Below are 15,189 nucleotides of genomic sequence, written 5' to 3'. Positions count from 1 at the left end.
GAAAGCCCATGAAGAAGATAAAATCAGAGTAGTGGGGGCTGTGAGGTGGCCAGAACACATATGTAAAGACTTTGGCTTTTATTCTGAGTGAAAGTGGGAAGCCACTGGTAGGTTTTTGAATGGAGGAGTGACATGTTCTGACAGATGTTTTAAAAGTGTCTCTCCAGTCACACTGTAAAGAATAGGCTGAAGGGAGTTGGAGATCCAGGCAAGAGTGGAAGCAGAGAGCCTCTAAGGAGGTAATTGCAAAACTCCAGTCACAGTTGAAGGTGGCTTGGACCAGCATGAGGACTACACAAGTGGTGAAAAGTGGTCAGATTCTGGATCTGAAGGTAGAGCTGACAGGTTTTACTGATGGATTAGCATATGACAGATTACAAAACATGGTTTTGTACATTAATGCATTGTTTCATTTAACTCTCCCAACGATGGTAAGTAGTGGTTGTGACACTTACTTTGTAAAAGGAAGAATTGGTGATCTAAGACCCTAGTGTGGGTATAGGGTCTAACTGCCTTAACAGGGTAGGAGTGAGGCCTCACAGCTGGGTGTTATTATTCCCAGCTGTCTCCTCCCTTAAGGAGCCTCTGTCTCCAAGAGCTCTTTTAAATTCATTTTTATCCCATGTAATAGCTTTTTAAGGTCATAACAAACATCTTAGTTCAACTCACAGTGACATCATATTATATACCCATTCCATTATCCTTTGAGGAATTTTCTAGACTTCTTACACAGTAGCTTCATAGTGTCCTGGGGAGAAAATTCAAACTGCTTGAGATGGCTCATCAGCCTTTTCCTCATTTAGTGACAGGCAATTTCTGCAGTTTCATTCCTGGCTAGACTTCCTAACTTTACCAGATACCTGTAACAAACACACACACTAATTTGTTATACTCACAAATTTGCCTTAACCTTATTAGGTGTATGTTTCAGGTTAACACAAAAACTCAAGTATGTATTTTCTGATCTGGAAAAATAAAAAGAACAAAATATGGCAATGGACCAAAACAGAAACTACCAATTCGTTCTCTCAGAAAACAGCTATTAAAAACTCAGATATTCCAAAAATGTCCTTTTTGATGTTGTCTTTGTCTTCTCAATATAAAATAACTTTTGCTTTGTATATTTAAAGCATCTCTAGAACAGGGCTGGTGGGGAAGAGACATGGAGTCAGAGACTTTTAAGCAGGCAAGTTATTTCCTTGAGCATAATTAAACAGTATGATGCTGATTTTTCTCCTCAGTCATGGTTGAGGAATAATGAAAATTAACACATCTTTATTGAGATCAAACATAAAGTGATTCCAACTTAGTACCTTATAAAGTCAATTTCCATCCCCAGGATAAACAGGCCCTCAAAGGCCTGTGAATGAAAACTCAGATATGATTTTTGGCAATTTTGTTCACTTTAGGCCCTACTTGTTCTTTTATAAAAGCAAGCACAGTATGGGAGGGGTAATTTCTTTGTCTCCAGACGACTTTTCAGCTCTTTCTGTGATTCCGAAGCTCTAGTGCACCATGAACGGAGCCCCAGAAAGCTACTGTTCAGGCTTGGATTTTGGCATGCAGGAAACCATTCTCCCTGAACTCTCTTGGCACCAATATAAGGCAATTTGGCTGGATTTATTTCATCAGGAATTAGGCTATAATGTATTTTAGTATCTGTACTCCCAGGGAGAGTAGGAGTATGTCTCAGCTCCTGATGGTTATTATCTATGTGGTTGATTCTCCATTTTTTTCTTTTCCTCTTCTGTAAAATAATGAGTCTGAGTGGTTGGCTTGAAGTTACATGGAAGGATTGCACACAAGCTTCTTGATCACTCAGGACTTGATGTGGTTCCTAAGCATAATTAAATGGACTCTGTTGCTCTAGTACTCTGTTGTTGTTAGTCTATACATATATAAGTCACTTTTGAAAAAATCAAGTCTACATTAGAATCAACCAGTGAAAAATGTTTTAATCTCAGTCATTCTATAATAATGATTCTAAAAGGAAAATACAACTGTGACCTTCTGGGACAAATCCAATAGAGTACTAATTTTAAAATGTATAAAATTAATAGATTATGGAGATATGGTCAGTGAATTATTGAATAAAACAACTATTTCTTACTCTATAGTAATCATTTGCTGTAGACTCCATTTATTTGTTTTTCTGTGTTAACACTCTCATGAAAATGTAGACATTCCTGAGTAAGGTAAACATATTAGGTTATTATCAACCACAGTAATTGTGGTAGGTTAAATTATGTTAAAAATATTTACATACTGGGGTTGGCATGTCATTTGCTTGAGACTCATGGTGGGCAGGATATAATTCCCTTGACTTTGGGCTCAGCTTTGTGCCTTGCTTTGGCCAGAGGAATGTTAAAAGATGTGAAATGTGATTGCATGACTGGCCTTGATCTCTTACATTGCCATACTTTCCCAAGGAAGCTGCTATCCCTTCAGTCTTGACTCTATAATGACATAAATGCAGAATTCCAGAGCTCAAGCAGCGTAATGTCTGGTCTAGGCCAGTCTGTCTTCAGCTGACCAGTATACACATCAGCATCTGTTTTAAGTCAATATGTTTCTGACTAGTTTTGTATAATAGCTAGCTAATAAAATAGGCACTTATTGGTTAAAGGTGCTATACATTCATTATCTCATTTAATTCTTAACTCCTACCTTTGGGCTAGTTATTAATATCCACATTTTAAAGGAAGATATAGCTAATGTCAGAACCTAGATGTGAACACTGCCTTTTATGACTCCCAAGCCAACACTCTTAAATCATTTCAAGAGTACAATTTTAGTATAAAATTATTCATTAAAATTAATAGGAAGTTTGAAACTGGCTGGCTCCAGCATTCATGGCTGGCCTGTTACCACTATTTCGATTTCAAAAAGGTTTATCTGACTTCCTTGAAGCATCCTTCTATTATTTTCACTCTTGCCTCCTTGTATGTTTCTTCAGAGCATTACCACAGTTTGTAATTATTTTACTTACTTGCTTTCTGTGCATGTCCCTTAACAAATGCAATTCCACTAGAGTAGCGGTATTTTGCTTACTGTTGTATCCTGAATATCTAGCGCAGTGTCTGGCACATAGTAGGTTCTCAGAAAGATTTGTAGAATGGATAAATGAACAAATGAGTGAGAAGGACAGGGATGTAAAGAATAGGCTGATGAGTGGGGACAGCAAACCTATGCTGGAATTGGTGAAAGAGAACTTGAGTAGCTAAAGTTAGAGTCAGGGTTTGAGGAGCCCACAGCATATGAGGGAGGGCTGCAGACATAATGGGAGGAAAATCAGAGGTAAACTTTGCCCACTTCACAACTATATATAGAACTTGCCTAGGGTGCTCAAGAGTTTTTATTTTCTTGAGAAACATAAAACCAAAATATATACAATAGAAAACACATACTAATGTAGGTATGGAACCTTTTTGATTTGAAATCTATCTTTTTTTTTTTTAGGGTTAGAAAAAAATGTTAACAAAAGAAACAAAAAGGCAAAGAAATCTCACAGTAACTCATGCAAAGGGAGCAGAGGGTTACCCTAAACAAGACTTTCAGTGAACTGTTTTCTCTGTCTGCTGCATTCACACAGCATCCTCATGAATCTCAGGAAAGGAGGTCAGGCTGGAGGCTAGAACATTAATGAGTCTCACTGGTAATTTTCCATGGGGAAGAAATAATACATCTTACAGATGAGAAATCAAAAAAGGTCTTAACAAGATGAAGTTGTGACTAGGTTCTGGGAGAGTTGGTTTCATGCAGGAGTAGTGCATGAAAAAGCTTTAGGGCTTTTTTTTTTTTTTTTTTTGAGATGGAGTTTCACTCTTGTTGCCTAGGCTGGAGCGCAATGGCGTGATCTCGGCTCATGGCAACCTCCGCCTCCCAGATTCAAGTGATTCTCCTGCCTCAGCCTCCCGAGTAGCTGGGATTATAGGCATGTGCCACCATGCCAGGCTAATTTTGTATTTTTAGTAGAGACGGGGTTTCTCCACGTTGGTCAGGCTGGTCTCGAACTCCTAACATCAGGTGATCTGCCTGCCTTGGCCTCCCAAAGTGCTGGGATTACAGGTGTGAGCCACCATGCCTGGCCTAGGATAGACTTTTAAATCTGACTGTGTAAGGATATAAAAAAATGGATACTCAAGTATTACATTTTAAACTAAACCTTGCTTCTTGATATGGTTTAGCTGTGTGCCCACCCAAATCTCATCTTGAATTATAGTTCCCATAATCCCCACATGTCATGGGAGGGACCTGGTGGAAGGTAATTGAATCATGGGGGCGGTTACCCTCATGCTGTTCTCATGATAGTGAGTGAATTCTCATGAGAGCTGATGGTTATATAAGGAGCTTTTTCCCGTTTTGCTCAGTACTTCTGTTTCCTGTCATCATGTGAAAGAGGACATATTTGCTTGCCCTTCTGCCATGATTGTATGTTTCCTGACACTTCCCCAGCCATGCCGAACTGTGAGTCAATTAAACCTCTTTCATTTATAATTTACACATCATTTTATAATTGCACATAAACATGCAACAAACTGTGAAGAAAAAAATTCACTGTGGGTCTGACAAGTAGAGGAAAGCTCCAAGTGTGGATTCTGCCACAGGCATGTGCCACCATAGGCAGTCCTTTATAGCAGTGTGAGAATGGACTAGACATATAAGTCATGAATTGTTAAGTCCAATATATTGCAGGTATGATATGTAAGGATACTAGCTAAGAACAACTGTTTCTTCCTTTGTTCTCCTCCGGATACAAGTTGGTATTTCTTGAATCAACTAACTTATTGATTGGTCCAACAGATGTTATTCAGTTCCTACTATCTTAGGCACTAAAATATATGGTGGTGATTAAAGAGGTAAAGATTCCCAACCTTATGTCATGATATGCTATAATATAAGATTGGAGTATGATTTAAAAAGAAATAAAGAAAAATAAATAATAATATTTTAGAATGTGCTTGTGACTATTTTTAAGCATAGGAAATCCATGGTATGATATATTCATTTGCCAGTTCCTTATCTTGATTTTCCGATTTCATCATAGCAATGACATTAGGAGGTTGGTTACTATCCCCATTTCATAGATGAAGAAATAAGACACAGGAGTTAAGGAAACTGCCATTGTCAGTAAGCTAATAAATGAAAGCTTCAGGACTCCAACTGTTCCAGGACTGACCCCAGAATTTATGTTATACCAAGTCATGAATTAACTGAATCTGAAGGAACAATACTACTGATATCTGTGAGAGCCCTTCCAGTATTTCTTAAGTGCGTCAGGAACCCTCATCCCTTGATCCCTTGTACATGTGAATCTCATGAAACAAGATGTCCTGCCCTCTTTGCCTGAAAGAGTCCCTAAGATTCATCCCAAATGCACTGCCTCTAGGAAGTCTCCTTGGTCTTGCCTGGTCTGGATTCGTGCCCTTCATCTATATTTTATTCACTCCTTGTGCTTATGTCATTTAACTTCAATGCAATGTTGTTACTACATATTTCATTGCAACTCTTCTCCAGAATATGTACAGCTTGAAGGCAGAAATTATAACTTTGTGGTAGTTACAAAGAAGATTCTTAATGAAAGCCAGTTGTGAGGATTACATGAGATATTGCCAGATGGATAACATAAATGATTAATATTTGGAAAGATTTCCTGTTTTTGTCTCTCCAACTTGATTTTTCTAACATTCTCTGCACCATCTCCTAAGTTTTATTCAAACTAGTCTTTCCTTCTGGAAGCCCTCCAGGCACTGGTCCACCTGCCGGCTTTTCCACCTAGTAGCTTCCGTGCCGGGAGTGCTCCCCAGCCCTGCTCTGTTCATAGGTGGCTTCTTTGCATTGTTCAGTCTTCAGGTAGGCCTTGTCTGACTTTTTATAAGCTCCACCTTGCTATTATATTTCAGTGCAACTATGTTTGTTTCTTGCACACTAAGTTAGGATACTTTATTGAGATATTAATTTGTGTTTTCTTTTTCCTGGTAAAGAAGAATCTAATTTAATGAGAGTTAATGTCTTTCATTCTCTTTATTTTTCTCTCCCAGGTTTTTGGAAGGTTTAATTTTAAGAAAGAAATTATGCTGAGTACCCCAGAGGGGAAAGAAGAGAGGATCATACCTCTGAAGCTGGGGATTAGAGGATGGAAGAGAACATTTTCAAATATTGGGGAATGATAAAAGAGTATGAGTCCACAGGCAGTGGGCCCTGTTTCAGTTTCCTGGGAGTAATTCAGGGAAGATTCAGAGCTCCAATGGTCAAGGCTCTATACTATGTTCCTTGGAATGTTGTACCCTTGGAACTGGACTCATTGCTTTAGCTAGGAGTCCCAAGTGTGTGTGTGGGCAGTAGTCCAGAAGACTTGGCTGGGCCTTCATTCAAATCCTCTGGATACATACCCACCTGAGGGCCAGGATAACATCTTGAGAGATTCCAAACAATCATCCTCCTTCTATAATTATAATCAAAATGTTTTTTGAAATGACTCAAAATATACTGATATTAAAATATCAGACATTCGATCACAAGATTCTAGATAGTTAGAAATTGAAGCTGAGCTTCTCTCTCCCTTTCTCCCTCTGCCATGTGACCTTCCATTGCTTGTGCCTTTAGTATATCCTCAATCCTATTAAATATCCCTTCTCCCAAACACAGATTATATACCAGGACACCTACACATCCAACAGAGAGAATCTGAAAACCAAGTGAGTGATGGACAAGAAGAGCCATACCTGTACTTTGGAGGCTGTACACTGAATGAGTCTCAGATAGTCTTGTGTAGTTTAAACTGTAACAGCTCTGGTTCCACAAGCAGTTACAAATGAGAGAGGTAGGCAGTGTTTTGAAGCAAATGGCAGGAGTGCCTAATCTGGTTGGGGGTATAGGAAAGATTTCCCAGAGAAGGAAACATTTTACCTCAAGTCAGAAAAATGAGCTGGAGGTGGTCAGGAATAGAATGAGAATGTAGGAGAAGCTGGATAATGTTTTGTTTAGGGGCTGACCTAAGGGTACGAGTTCCCATATCTTTTCATTATATACTTATCTAGACCTTACTGTATACCATAATCTGTATAAAGAATTGATTGTACACAGGTAAAGAATAAGGATTTTCATTCTTATCAAGAAGTTGTGCATAGATAGGAAATTTCTAATGCTCAAGACAGTAAGTTAGGGGATGGATGTAAGTAACTATTTGTTTGTGTGTGTGTGTTTATTTTTTCTGAATTTGTCAGTTGGTCCCAGTATCACCTGCCTGGGTGCTCTATTCTTTACAAATCATTACAGCATTGACATGTTCAAGAGCTGAGATGCTGCCATGAGTACAGTATGTTATGAGCTCTAACAGTGGGATGACTATGTGCATAGTGGCCTTAAAACCAGCCATTATCCTTGAAAGCTTTGTAGTTGTCCGCAAGGGAAACCCAAAGAAAGGCTGCTGATGGAGGACCATAATTTCAACTGTATTACAGGTAAAAACAATTCCAGGAACATGGCTTTCCATCAGCGGGATCAGTAGATTTATTTACACAGACAGGGAAAACATATTTTGTTACAAATAAAAAAATCTGAAAACCTACATTTTGCTTTTGATGATAATCCTTAACACTGGATGAAGAAGCTGGATCTATTTCTGCAAGAAGCTAATAGGAAAACACAAGTCACCTATCTCTGATTTCCTTATGATGGGTCTGCAAATATTTTTTCGCTCCATAGAAAGCTTCAACTAGCCCCCAGGACAGCACTTGTTTGGAGGAAAATTTTCCCCTGATGTTTTAGCAATGATGTCAAAGATAAGAATCTGGGGCAGAGACAAAAGCTGCTACTCATTTTCTCTCCTTTTTGTTGTGTTGATGGTGTTGGGGTTGTAGTCAGCACAGAATCAAGGTACAGAGAGAGGGAAGGCATTTTTCAAAATTTATAAATTACTAGTTAAAATGAAATGGCCTTTTGGCATTTCACTGAAGTAGGCCATTGTAAAAAAAAAAATCATTTGTTTTCCTTTCATTTTTGGCATCGTAAATGAATAACCCCTTTAGGAAAATTGTATATGGAGACTCAGAGAATTCATTGCTCCATTCATTCAATGTGACAGGAATGAAAATTATTCTACAGAAAACAAGGCGAGTATGAGTTGATTGTATTTTTTAATGCTTATAATAAAAAAAATTCCAATGTCAGTTTGGTATTATCTCTTGACAAATATTTTTTAAGCCCTCATTGTGTTTTGTGCTTAAAGTAACAGAATAGGAAGGCAGGAGAAAGGAGATTGGAATAAAGACAGAACTAATAAGACCCCATTTGGTATGATCCTATTCTACATTTCTACTCTTAACTGGAGAGTTACATGTCAGTGTCTTTTTTTCAGGATCTGGTCTTTACCATCAGGGAGACATTTAATCTAAAAGAAGACCAGAAAGACCAAAAAATATGCAGGAGGAATATAAAAGTAAGATAGACATACCTGGATGCTTCTAGATAATATCATGCAGGAATGACAGAAATCTGGACCTCCCAATGCTGGCTATGGAATTCACCATTTGATTTCCCAGATGCTTTGGACAAGGTTTTCATTTATAAACAAACCATGCATAAAAATCTCCCATTACAAGAACACCAACGAATAAGTAGCCGTTAACAATCACTGATTTAAAGTTAAAAATTTGGTATTGTAGTTCATGCTAAATAATAAAATCATAGGCAATGTTAACTTCTGGCCACCTGTTAAGTGATTATATCTTTAAAACCAATTTGGAATAAAAGAGCACAGGGCTATTAACTTGGACTATTGGAAAAAGACTCCATAAACACATTTTTTATGGTAGGGTGAGCATACATCCTGATTTTTAGTGGGCAAATACAGAATATTTCTGCTGCTGCAGCATAAATATTAAAGGATCCTGTTAAATTCTCAAAAGTGTCCCAATTTGGATGAAAAATTGTATCTACTGATGGGTCATGATGACTATAATGAAGCAGTCGTGATTTGATGAAGGTGGATCATTTTACTTTCCAACTGAGTTGTATTTATTGAGCAACCCACTATCAACTCAGTAATAATAACAATAATAGCAATAATTTCAGCAAATATATTGTGTGATTTTTTTCTGTGTTGGATAATATACTGGGCACTTTACATGCATTAGATCATTTAATTTCCACAATATTATTGCCATTATATAGTGCTTTCTTTTTAAAAAAAAGAAGAAATGGAAGCATAAAGCAGTTAAGTGACTTTCTTATTGTCACACAGATAATGCCACCTGCATTAATGCCACCACTATGTACTGAACTCAGTGTTCAAACAGAGACATTTTGGTTCCAGAGTCTATTTTGTTCTGTGAACAAGAACCTTACATTGTAGGTAAGCAATGACATAAGTACATGAAATAGATAACATGAGATAATTAATAAGAAACCGAATGAATTGTAGTTCCTATTTCCTAGTGTTTTTTTCCCATCTGTGGAGCATTGTGGAGCATTTTAAACAAGGAGTTTAAAAATTATACGAAAAAATATTGTCTATTGGTTGAATAAATAATATGCTTTATATCTCTTCTGCTATTCTTTTGTGATTAACAAATTATATCTTAAATCAAAGCAATATGGAATTCAAAATTGTTTCTTTTCTCAAACCCAAAATATTTTTTCTTGAAAACCCTATATTTTCAAGTATATGTGTGGCTACAGGCAAGGAGGATACCAGCAAATCAATAAAAGCTGGATAAATAAATTGCCATAGAGCAGCAAGAGTCGAGGCAAGAGCTGAGCAAATGTATACATGATTCTATATAGGGATTCAGGCCTGTCCAGTTGATATATGATATTACAGTAGCACTCAGGGATGGAATGTAGGAGCAGGCAAGACTGGTAATGCATTATTAGAGGTTGGAAAGCCAGTATATCAAGAGTGGTGAGTGTGGGACGGTGGCAAGAAAAGGATTGAAGGAGCCAATCTTAGAGTAACATGTTATCTAAATTGAGTAGCTGGAATCAAAACATGGATGAAATTGGAAATCATCATTCTCAGTAAACTATCGCAAGAACAAAAAACCAAACACCGCATATTCTCACTCATAGGTGGGAAGTGAACAATGAGAACACATGGACACAGGAAGGGGAACATCACACTCTGGGGACTGTTGTGGGGTGGGGGGAGGGGGGAGGGATAGCATTGGGAGCTATACCTAAAGTATAACAATAATAAATAAAAAGAAAAAAAAGAAATGAATGAAGGATGAGAGAGCTGAAAAGCAGACTCACAGAGTATGAATGGATGTTAAGAAAAAACTAGGTAAGGAGTTAATGGCAGCCCAATTTGGGGAAGCCTCAAATTCATGATGCTGGGGATAAAATTGTGCCTTTCATGGTAGGATCTGATATTTGGCTGGGGTGGCAAGCAGCTGATATGGAATGAAGATGAACAACTTCGTGCTATAGAGAGGAAGTAGGAATAGTTACTTCAGAGATGTATTGGAAGATTAAATGAGTTATGTATATGAGTGTTTAGCACAGTATCAGACATACAGTAAATGCTTAGTAAGTGAATATTCAACCAATGCTACTGAGGAATATGTCACATGTTGATATCAGGGTATTAGATTAGCATATATGATGATTAATTTTATGTATCAACTTGACTGGACTAAGTGATGCCTAGATAGTTGGTAAAATGTTATCTCTGGATGTGAAGTGTATTTCATACCCAGTGAAGTGTCTATGAAGGTATTTCCAGGAGAGATTAGCATTTGAATCAGTAAACTGAGTACAGAATATCCACCCTCACCAATGTAGGCAGGCATTATCCAATCCACTGAGAGCCCAAATCGAATAAAAAGGCAGAAAAAGGGCAAATTATCTCCTCTGCTTGAGAAGCTGGTACATACCAATCCATTTCTCCAGCCCAGATGTAGAGTTCCTGTTTTTTGAGTTTTGGACTCCAATACTTATAACAGTGGTTCCCTATCCACCTCTTTCACCATTGCCATATTTGGTCTCTGGCTGAATTAAATCACCAGCTTTACTGGTTCTTCAGCTTGCAGGTGGCATATCATGGGACTGCTGAGGCCCCATAATCATGTGAGACAATTTCCATAATAAATCTCCTCTTAAATATCTGTATATATCTTATTGATTCTGATTCACTGGAGGACCATGACTAACAGAGATTTTGGTTCTGAGAGTGATTCTAGAGGAACAGAAGTTTAAGGATGAGTTTTCTAAATCAGTTTGGGGGATCCTGGAATTGGCTGTGGTCTGATTAGCTTTGAAGATGTTAATGATTTTATTTCCAGTAGTAAAGAGAGCACCGATAGTCCATGTCAAGAATTATTTACAGAGATACACAAAATACCTTCATTGCATACTTCCAATCAACCACTTACAAGAAAAAAGGAGTGTTCCAGTATTGATTTTATATCAGTATTTTAGTTACAGGATATCAGGAAAAGAGTAAATGTCACTCAAGTATTTTACTCCCTTTTCTAGGGAATGAATTAGTGCATTTCAGTTGTATTCAGGATAGTCACATTATGTTAAGTGGAATTATAACCTTATTATGGCCTTTATTTGGAGATTAAGTATGATTTAAGGAGATGCATACATGTGCCAACTTGACAAGGGGTAAACTTAATTAAGTTTATCACCCCATAACAACTCCATACGAGAGGTGGTTAATTTTATGTGTCAACTTGACTGTAGTAAGAGATGCCCAGATAACTGGCAAAAAATTATTCTTGGTGTGTCTGAGGGTGTATATGGAAGAGATTTGCATTTGAATCAATAGACTGAGTAAAGAAGATCTGCCCTCCCCAGTGTAAGCAAGCATCATCCAATCTGTTGAAGGCCTACATAGAACAAAATGGCAAAAGGAAGACAAATTCACTCTTCTTCGCAGCTAGGACATCCATCTTCTCTGGCCCTTGGATGTCAGAACTTCTGGTTCTTAGGTTTTCAAACTCCAGGACTTACATCAGTGCCTACCCTGACCTCACACCTCAGTGATTCTCAGGACTTTGACTTTGGACTGGGAGTTATGTCATTGGCTCCCTTGATTCTCAGGCCTTCAGACTCAAACTGAATTACACTCCTGAATTTTCTGGTTCACCAGCTTGCAGATGGTAGACAGTGGGACTTTTCAGCCTCTATAATCACATGAGCCAATTCCCATAATAAATCTCTTATCTGTCTACCCCCTCCCTCCTCTGTCTCTCTCTCTTTCTTTCTCTCTGAAACATTATTATCCTATTGATTACATCTCTCTGGATAGGTCTGATTAACACGGCATGGAATTTAGAGATGCCAGGATAAGGTTGGAAAGGTAAAGAGGAAAAATATAGGTGAGCTGTTGAAGACATGTGGGAAACAAATTGGGTCTAGCAGGAGAGGACAGCAGAGCAGGCAAGATGTAGTAAATAGTCGTGGTAGTAGCTGTCAGGAAAGGAGAATTTAAACAAGTGGTTGCTTGAAAAGGAAAGTAAAAACCTCCGAAGCACTCACAAAATTCGGAGGTCAGTTTGCTTCCTTCTTTTCTGCCATTGTTGTAATTCACTCTCCCAGACTGCTTTGAGTAACACATTCATCCTTTTAAAGCCAAGTTTTATGTGTTTTGAATTATAGATACTAAAAGGTAAACAGTGGGAACATCTATAATTAGTTTTAAGAACAAATGAATGAAGTAATTTTTGTTCATTTATATTCTTCATTGTTTTCTGGACGTTTGTGATCATCCTCTGCTCTCTTTGCCATGTTCTTAATTATTGTCGTCTGAATGATGAAAGAGCTTCATATCATAGGTGTTGACAGCAAACAAATCTGTGGCCTCAGAAAAGGAAGTTCTGGTCTGAAGACAAATGAATGTTTACAAAAGCAGAATAGATATTGCATTTATAGATAGAATAGCAGATATGATGCTCCAGAGCCCAGGTTCAGCACATTTGATATAAGGAATGGCTTCCATTCTGATTCTAACAAGAACATTAATTGTTCTCCTCCTGCATCGTGTCTGGTGTTATAGCACAAACCTTGCTCCCTTAATTAGATTTTGGAGGATTTAGAAAGGGCCCACTCCTCATCTAAATTGCTTCCCTTGGTGATATTATTAGGTTTTATTTCAGCAGCCTGGAGGCAAAAACCATCAACCAATCAGCAAGTCATACAGCATCCCTACTATGTGACTGGCTTTGTATTAGGTGCTCTCTAGGAGCCTACAATTGAACTGAGGAGGCAGAACCTATACGTACGAAATAATAGGAGAATAATAAAGGCCAAACAGTAGAGTTGACTCTCCGTGCCATAGGAATTCAGAGAAAGGAAAGATGAGTGTGGGCTAAATAGCCAAAGGTTTTTATATTATTATTATCAGTTACTATCATTATAACAGCAATAGCTAGCATTTATTGAGCATTAAGTGCCTACTATATGGCAGGTACTGTGCAAAGCACTTTGTGTACCTTCTCTGTTTTAATCCTTAGAACAACTCTTCTATGGTTTGTTTTTACAAAGAGAAAACAGCATTACCATTATTATTCCCATTTTATAAATGAGGATACTGAGTCTTAAAGTTGTTGTGTAATATAACCCTGGTCACAGAGCTAGCAATGCCAGAATACACACTTGAATTCAAGTTTGGCTGGCCCCAAACTAGTACACATATAACTAAAATATACATTGGCTTAGCTTTATAGCAGGATGCAGTACATAATATCAGTCTTAAAAAATATATACAGATTCCAATAGGCAAAAGAGAAGAGGGAGGGCATTTCAACAGAAGAAATGGCACATACACAATCCTGCAGACAGGAAAGAGTGTGATATTTGAGAGAAGCTGTGGAAAAGGGCATGTCAGTGTAGGAAGTTTGTGTCTTGGAGAAGTGTAAAGCTTGGGTAGATCCATTTTGCATGGCTGTGCACTGTGAATCTGCACAAATCAAGGTGTAGAGCAGAAAGCTGAGTCAGATACATGACAAGCAGTACTATTCAATAAATTAGAATAATGTTAGATAGCAAGAACTTTACATCAAATTAGATAGCCAAGATACTCAGATACACAACAGTCAGAGAAATGGAATAAGACTAGTCAGGGTATGTCATTCATTCATTCACACCCTCCCTTCATTCATTCACAATGTTGTTCCTGATTCAAAGCAGTACACTAGGCATTGTGTGAATTATAGAGATGAAAAAGATGGGATTTTTTTTCCCTCAAGGAGTTTGCAGTCTAGACAGGAGTGGCTTGAGTTGGGACTGTTAGAATATAAGAGAGTTAGGGGAAGGTAAAAGAAGAGAAGATTTTTGAAGAAATACTTAAACATTCTGAGTGGACTGAAGGCTCAAAGTAATAACTTATTCATTAATTGGTTTAATAACTATTTTTGAGCACATACTGTATGCTAGGTGTTAGGTGAAAATGGAGTTTTGTCATAAAACTTATATGTGGGTAAAGGATAGACATGAGTAAGATGAGTTCACAGATGAATGTAAAATTACAAGTTTAGCGAAGTCCTTCCTGAGGAAATAAATTGAGATTGAGGAGTAAACAGGAATTAACCAGACATAGAAGGGAGGGAATATCATTATCGCAGGTAAAGGAAAGGGCAGGCACACCAGAATGTTGTGTTTGGGGTGGAAGCATGGTAACTATAAAGAACTAAAGAAAGAGCAGAGTCACTGAAGCACAGGGAGTGATAGGGAACATAATGTATGAGGAGGCTGGGGTGCGAGCTGGGGGAAGACCAAGCAAAGATTTATAGGCCACTGGGCAGTTGCATCTTTACCTTAAGGGCAAGGGAAAGTTAGTGAAGAGGGTGAGAGGGCAGTGGTGGATCAGATTTGCACAATGTGGAGAAAGGATTGGAAGGCAGCAAGAGTTCAGGAAGATCAACTGGGAGGCAAAAGGTGATGATGGTAGTTTAAAACAGGGTGGTATTGACAGTGTTGATAGGGTGAAGATGGAAAGGCACAACTGGATGAATTATAATGCATTCTCTGAGGGGACTATGTTCTAGTAGAAATGCTATGGGTTTAGTTGAGGTATCTTGGATAAGTCCATGGAAAAATCTCAAGCAGGCACTGTACATATGTTTCTCGATCTGAAGGAGGGTTCTGAGCTGGGCATATATATTTGTGAATCTATCGTGGAAGATCCACAGGATACCAGCCTAATTCTGAAAGAAGAAAATTATCTTAATTAAGGCCCTT

This window comes from Pongo pygmaeus, chromosome 6 (genome assembly GCF_028885625.2).
Source record: "Pongo pygmaeus isolate AG05252 chromosome 6, NHGRI_mPonPyg2-v2.0_pri, whole genome shotgun sequence".
NCBI lineage: Eukaryota > Metazoa > Chordata > Mammalia > Primates > Hominidae > Pongo > Pongo pygmaeus.
This window is presented reverse-complemented; position numbering follows the sequence as displayed.